Genomic DNA, 6,000 nt, shown 5'->3' on the forward strand with positions numbered 1-6,000 from the left:
TGCAGATGTTGACACCGCTGAGTTCTGATGTTGTCTGGTTTTAAAGCTCAAATCACAGATTTTTCTACTCCTAATTCTCTTATTCTGTGATGTCTGAATTCCCCTCACTCTTTTCAGTTTATATACCTCGCACAAATAAAGCTAAATCTCTATCAACCTCCAACCTACATGACATTAACTGACATTAATCGTTTGTATCACTGAAGTGACATGCTAAAATCAGAGTGATTTCAGAAACTCTCAGTCCTATCAGTAACCACAATGCCAAAAAACAAAACTGACTCACCAGCAACAAAATGGTATGTGTCAAATCTATACTCAGGCAATCACATTTCTCTCGCAAAAAATACCGAGGGCATTTGATTAAATGGGCAGGGATCCCAGAAATGTTTCCAGCCAGATTACGTTAGAACACAATAAAGTTTTGATTGTCATTCTCATGAAACAATATCAAACATCCAGCCGACCATTGTATGATGACCAGTTTTTGTGTATTAATGCATGTTTAAAATATGTTCTTCTTATCCTACGTTATCCACATTCTCGCCATCTTGTTCATAGTTTTTACACGCAGCACTGTATATTCCTGTATATTTCAACTGATGCAGAGATGGCAGAGGTTTGGGTCCCTTTGTGTCACATCCTTCTGTGAATAGGCTGACCTAACTATCAAGGGAAGTTGGAAGTTATGTTCCTTTAAATCTAAACACTTGAAACATACATCTTAACCAGATTTACAGTAATAAGAACATTATGTGCATATGGTATGTACCTATTATGCACAAGATTGTGCAATGAATAACAGTTTTCAGTGAAATGCACAGTAAAATTCAGTATGTTATGTACCTTAGAGAATTTACAGTACCTCCCACAAAATTAATTGGCCACATTTAAAGTTTAATGCATTTTCAAACTTTCACAAGATGTTCTGGGTTTTACTCTTAATCCAGGCTTACTAAATTACCTGGATTGGTATAAAGTTATCCAGATCATTTGAAAAACTTGCATCAGAAGACAGGACCCTGAATGAATAGGGCTCATAGGGCTTAAAAATGAGACATTTCAGCCTTAAGCTGAAATATGTTATGAAGCCAGTCCTGCAGCAACATTATCCATCACTCAGCAACTGAAATGCCAATAGGTGTTAGCAGTACTCTGAAACATATTGGTGACACCTCCTAAGTATTAGAGGGAGGTATTTTTTTAAACATACAAATGACATTTTTTTTGGTCACTTGGGGACACAAGAAACAAGCTAGAAGGACAATATTAACATATTATCACTTTTTAAGTAGATATGGCTGACTTGTTAGCAAACAGTTGCCTATTTACACATACAGCAACATTAGCGTTCATTTGAAGTTGTGTTTTTGGTCACCTGATGAATGTCGATCCAATATTCACGCTCCTTTTAGCTCCATTTTTGTTCTCCACTATGGACGGCAGTGCTTTGAGCTAAATGCTAATGTCAGCATGCTAACATGTGTTAGGCAATGTTGAGTTCATAATCACAGACTGGCGGAGAAATTAGAATATATATGCCATTCACATGAGAACTCTAAAAGAAGAGAAACATCAACATATTACATTGTCCTGCAACAAAATGAAAGTATATCTGCTCCACACTAGACAGTATCCAGGATTTCTAAGCCTGGTAAGAGATAACTGACTGGAGATGGGAGACTTCTTTCATCCCATATGCTCCCTGTGCTGTCCTCTCAGCAGTCTGACACGGTGACAGTGTAACCATGACCTGATTACCTGTCCCCTGAAGCCTGTAATCACTAAAGCCAGCAGACAGGCACTGTCAGTCTGCTGACAGGGAGAATAATTGAAGGTGATGCTACATGCTGCTAGCCCTGCTAATGAAATATGAAAACAAAGAGCAGGGACACGGCAGCAGGGCACCAAAGAGGCCTGAACTCCAAAGCAGGACATTTTCTGTCTATTCACCAGCCACTTTTCATTTTACCTGCCAACCAGACGTTTAAAATGTGGAATGTGTGGAATGATGATCTGTTGATTAGACTCCCTTACAAGCCTACACAATAGCTTTTTTAGCGACTGGTCTTTTTCATAGACATTCCCATCAAGTCTCAGGTTTTCCTGTTACTCATGTTCATCAAAGACAAAAGGGTGCTATAATATTTGTTTAGTGATAAAATGCTGATGCACTGCGGAGTGTCTCTCCTGGCTCCACAGTTACAGTGTAGACTATTAAAAAACATTATCCCTGCATCAGTGATGTTACCCATAGCATTCTGAAGGGACATTTTTGAAAGTTGGATTTGGGTTTACCGGCTAAGACACCTGTCATACAACAGCAAACAACGCCCCAAAACAAACATCTCTTTGAACATGATTATGTTCTTAACAATTTAATATTGAGATCAACCTCTTGTGAAAAAATACAGAATTCTGAATCAAAAGAAGTTGGAAGGCAAATTTCCCAACCTGCTAAATCTATTCGGACTGAACTAGGAGATGAGAGGCTCGGAGGGAGCGGAATTCGGGGAACAAAGGCCAGGAAATGGTGATGGTGAATTAAAAAAAGCTATTCATTCCAAGTTAGGTGAGCAAGTTAGACCCTCTGTGACAGAGGGGGATGCTCTGCGGGAGCCTGGGTAAATCCATTAATGTATTGAACTATACTGGAGGATAACATTCAGAAATGCTAAAACTATATTTGCCTTGAGGCACAAAGTGTATTGGAACCTCAGATTACCCATCCATCAGTTGGTCAAGTTCCTGACCAAATGCTTACATACTTATCTTAATAGGTTGTCTAGCTGAGCTGTCTGCTTTACCAACGAACATTTATAAAGCCAAGTCAGGCACTTGCCATTCTCTCTTTTCTTACTGACATTGCTTTTGGTGATATAATTTCCCTGCATCTGCCAAAAAGCTCCAAACATGATTGAAAAGGGCCAATTTGGAGCAAATTCGAGAGATTTAGGAATGTAAACAAAGACTTATAAAGTATGCTTATTAATTTGTTACTGTGAAGAAAAGCATTTTTCATCTTAAAATATTTTTCTCCAGTCAGCCACGCTTCATCATTGTTTCCTATTTTGGTAGTGTCACATCACAAATGTAACATTCAATAATTCATGTTTTGCATGCTTTTACAATTATGAAACAGACATAAACCAAAACCAGCAGTGGTCTTAAATTTGTTCAAAATGGTGATGAATTTCACTGAATTTTCTTTTCCAAACACTTGTTTGATATTGTTGCAGTATTTACTACATGACATATCTAGAGAGAGTGATTGTTTTTAATTTATTGACAATGCATCAATACTTGTATGCTAAATGGTAAGTCTTGAATTATTTTAATTAAGAATATTCTGCTCAGCATTTCCTGCTGAATATTTTGCTCTAAATACAGAGTTCTGCTGTTACAGTTTCACTTGGGCGGGTGGCTAATTTTAGCTCATGTTAGCTAGACGTTTCTGTGTAACTGATGTTACTCAGGCAGTTTGCTGATTTTAAGAGTCTTCTCTACCTTCACTCTGTGTTTTAAAGTGTCACAGAAATGTTTTATTGATTTTATTAAGTGTAAAACAAGTAGTAAACACATTACTTCTCTAAATGACATGTTTGTTGTGCTCTGTCTCTGCCTAATGCTTGACTTAATTTAATTATTGTGACTTCATCACATTCTGCATATTTATGTTTATTCCTGTGACTCATCAAATAATATCTTATTTCTCTTGGAAACCACACTTCAACAAAGACTGTGTTTTTAAAATGATCCATGCACATTAAAGTTTAGAACTCAAAACTTGTGGCAATAGGGGGAGGGACATCAATGCATACTGTAGGTTCACATTTTTAAAAGGCTGTCGTAAAGCAATAATCGCATGCCAATATGCACCGTGAAAGCATTATTGGTGACTGTAGTTGGTCCTCCTGTCAACAATACTGGCCCCAAAAGATCCCTCCTTAAAGCAATTTTGATGGAAGAGATGGGGGACACATCCAGAGTCCTCAGTCTGTGCAAAAATACATTTTAAAGTTCAGCTGAAGAGAATATGAGGCTTCAGCAGTCTGAGTTACATAAATCAAGTGGGTATCTTCATTTAAGTACACAATTCCTGCTTTGTGTTGCTGTCCCTCTGCCGTGGCTCAGCAAGCAAACACTATCCATGGAAGCACAAAGATGGAATTTTGTACTTAAAAAAAAACTGTAACTTTGGAAGATAACCACCTGATCTGTCTAACTCTGACTGCTGATGCCTCATATTAGCTCTAGCTGAAGTTAAGAATGTATTTTAACACAAACCGAGGAGCTGTGGATTTTGTCACTTACACTGAAATCGCATTGGGAAGGGATCTTTGGCCACGGACAGCAAGAGGAACAATTACAGCACCCAATGATCCTTTCAATGTACATTTGGGCATGTAAGTATTGTTTTAGGATAGACTTGAAAAGATGCAAGCCTATCCTTTAAAACCAGATTACTTTATCCAAACTCTCAAAACAAATGTGACATCAGCTCTGACCAAACAACTGCTGGCATTAAATAGCAAACTAGTAACTGTAACTCCCTCACAGTCTGTGGGTTGAACCCATTGCAGGACATAAAGATAATATAGTTTGTGATAACGTGCTGTTTGTAAAACTGACTCTTTAAATTCACATTCCTGCAGCACTCTGTGTGACACAAACTTAAGTTTAGGTGGTCCAACATTTAAGACTACAGCTTACCTTAATGTATTTATTTATTGCTATGGAGAAGTAGAAGTATGAAACTAGCTAACCGGCTAAAACAGCTAGTGGTTGTTTTTTGGTTTTACAGCGTTCGAGTTCATCAAAGTTTTATAAAGCTCTCCATCATGGCACTGCGGCTTATCACAACATGTACAGTAACAGTTCCACGTACTGTAAGTGACACATGCCGCTCAGCCACTAAATCACTACAAAAACAAATTAGCTACCGTCGTAGCTACCTTAAGCGGTTACTAAATATAGGCTACATGTACGTTCAGCTGTAGAGAGAGTTATCATTATTTTAGCTTGTTTAGGAAGCATACTAACGGACCGAGTTACAGTGTTTATCGCAACATTATATGCAGGCTGTCCTCCCGCCCAGGCTCTACAGGAGAGGAGACAGACAGTAAACAGACTTCCTTACATATAAAGACAGACGAGTTTGCTCCACTTACCTCTCTGCCCTTCCGATGCTTCTGTAAATACGGATAGTTTTCTATCAAAGTGTCTCCGGCGGACACACGCAGTCAGATCCTGGTCCGCTATCTTTAGGAAACTGACAAACTCTGGGCAGCGCGAGGTTTAGCTCCTCCCACTAGAGTGTGTGTGTGTGTGTGTGTGTGTGTGTGTGTGTGTGTGTGTGTGCGCGTGTGCGACTACGTCTGCGCGCGCGCGTGCGTTTGGATCATCCCACGCACGGTATGAGTATGAGTGTGTATATAATGTGTATGCGTGCATGTGTGTTTTTATGTGTTATAGTGTGTAAGTAATTGGGCGCACGTGTTGCAGTCCGCGTGTAAATATGACCTTACAATGTATGTTTTGAATGTGTCTCTAGTAATTCAGATTAAAGTTATCTGCAGCCCTTGGTGTATTCATCCCAAAATATAATAAGGACAGTATAAACTTGGGATCATCCTATTAAAAAAAAAGTGTTGAGACCAGAGCAGACAGCTGGCAAATACAGCCCAGCATGTCAACCCAAACACGAGCTCAGTATAATAACTGATCCATTGATATTTTATTTAGCCTGCAGGAAGAGGAAGAAAGCTTGTGACTGAAAGGCCACAGGTTCAAGTTTCTGAACCAGCTGAGAAGTTCTGCTTGGAGCAGCCGACGCCATGTCGCCCTCCTCCCTCAACAAAAAAAACTGCTGATAAAGCTTTGAGCAAGTCACAGCCGGCACCACTGTTTGATTTTCAAAGGTTGATATATCTGTAAATGTAGAAAGTTTAAATTCATAAAGGCTTTCAGGTAAAACCACATGTCATTTTTGTGCTGTCA

The 6,000-nt window shown here is 39.0% G+C and overlaps 1 protein-coding gene across 3 annotated transcripts in view; it reads right to left on the minus strand.

Annotated features, from left to right (window-relative positions):
- Positions 1-5,312, minus strand: part of LOC122874035 (myocyte-specific enhancer factor 2A-like) — a 49,448-nt gene extending 44,136 nt beyond the window's left edge. For 2 of the 3 annotated variants that reach the window (XM_044191558.1, XM_044191522.1), the window contains exon 1: positions 5,172-5,312. The gene's annotated coding sequence lies outside the window, so the exon portion shown is untranslated. The remainder of the gene's footprint in view (positions 1-5,171) is intronic. The other variant, XM_044191531.1, reaches the window with a different exon arrangement.
- Between the last annotated feature and the right edge of the window lie 688 nt (positions 5,313-6,000).

The sequence above is a fragment of the Siniperca chuatsi genome, linkage group LG1 (assembly GCF_020085105.1).
Source record: "Siniperca chuatsi isolate FFG_IHB_CAS linkage group LG1, ASM2008510v1, whole genome shotgun sequence".
NCBI classification, from domain to species: Eukaryota; Metazoa; Chordata; class Actinopteri; order Centrarchiformes; family Sinipercidae; genus Siniperca; species Siniperca chuatsi.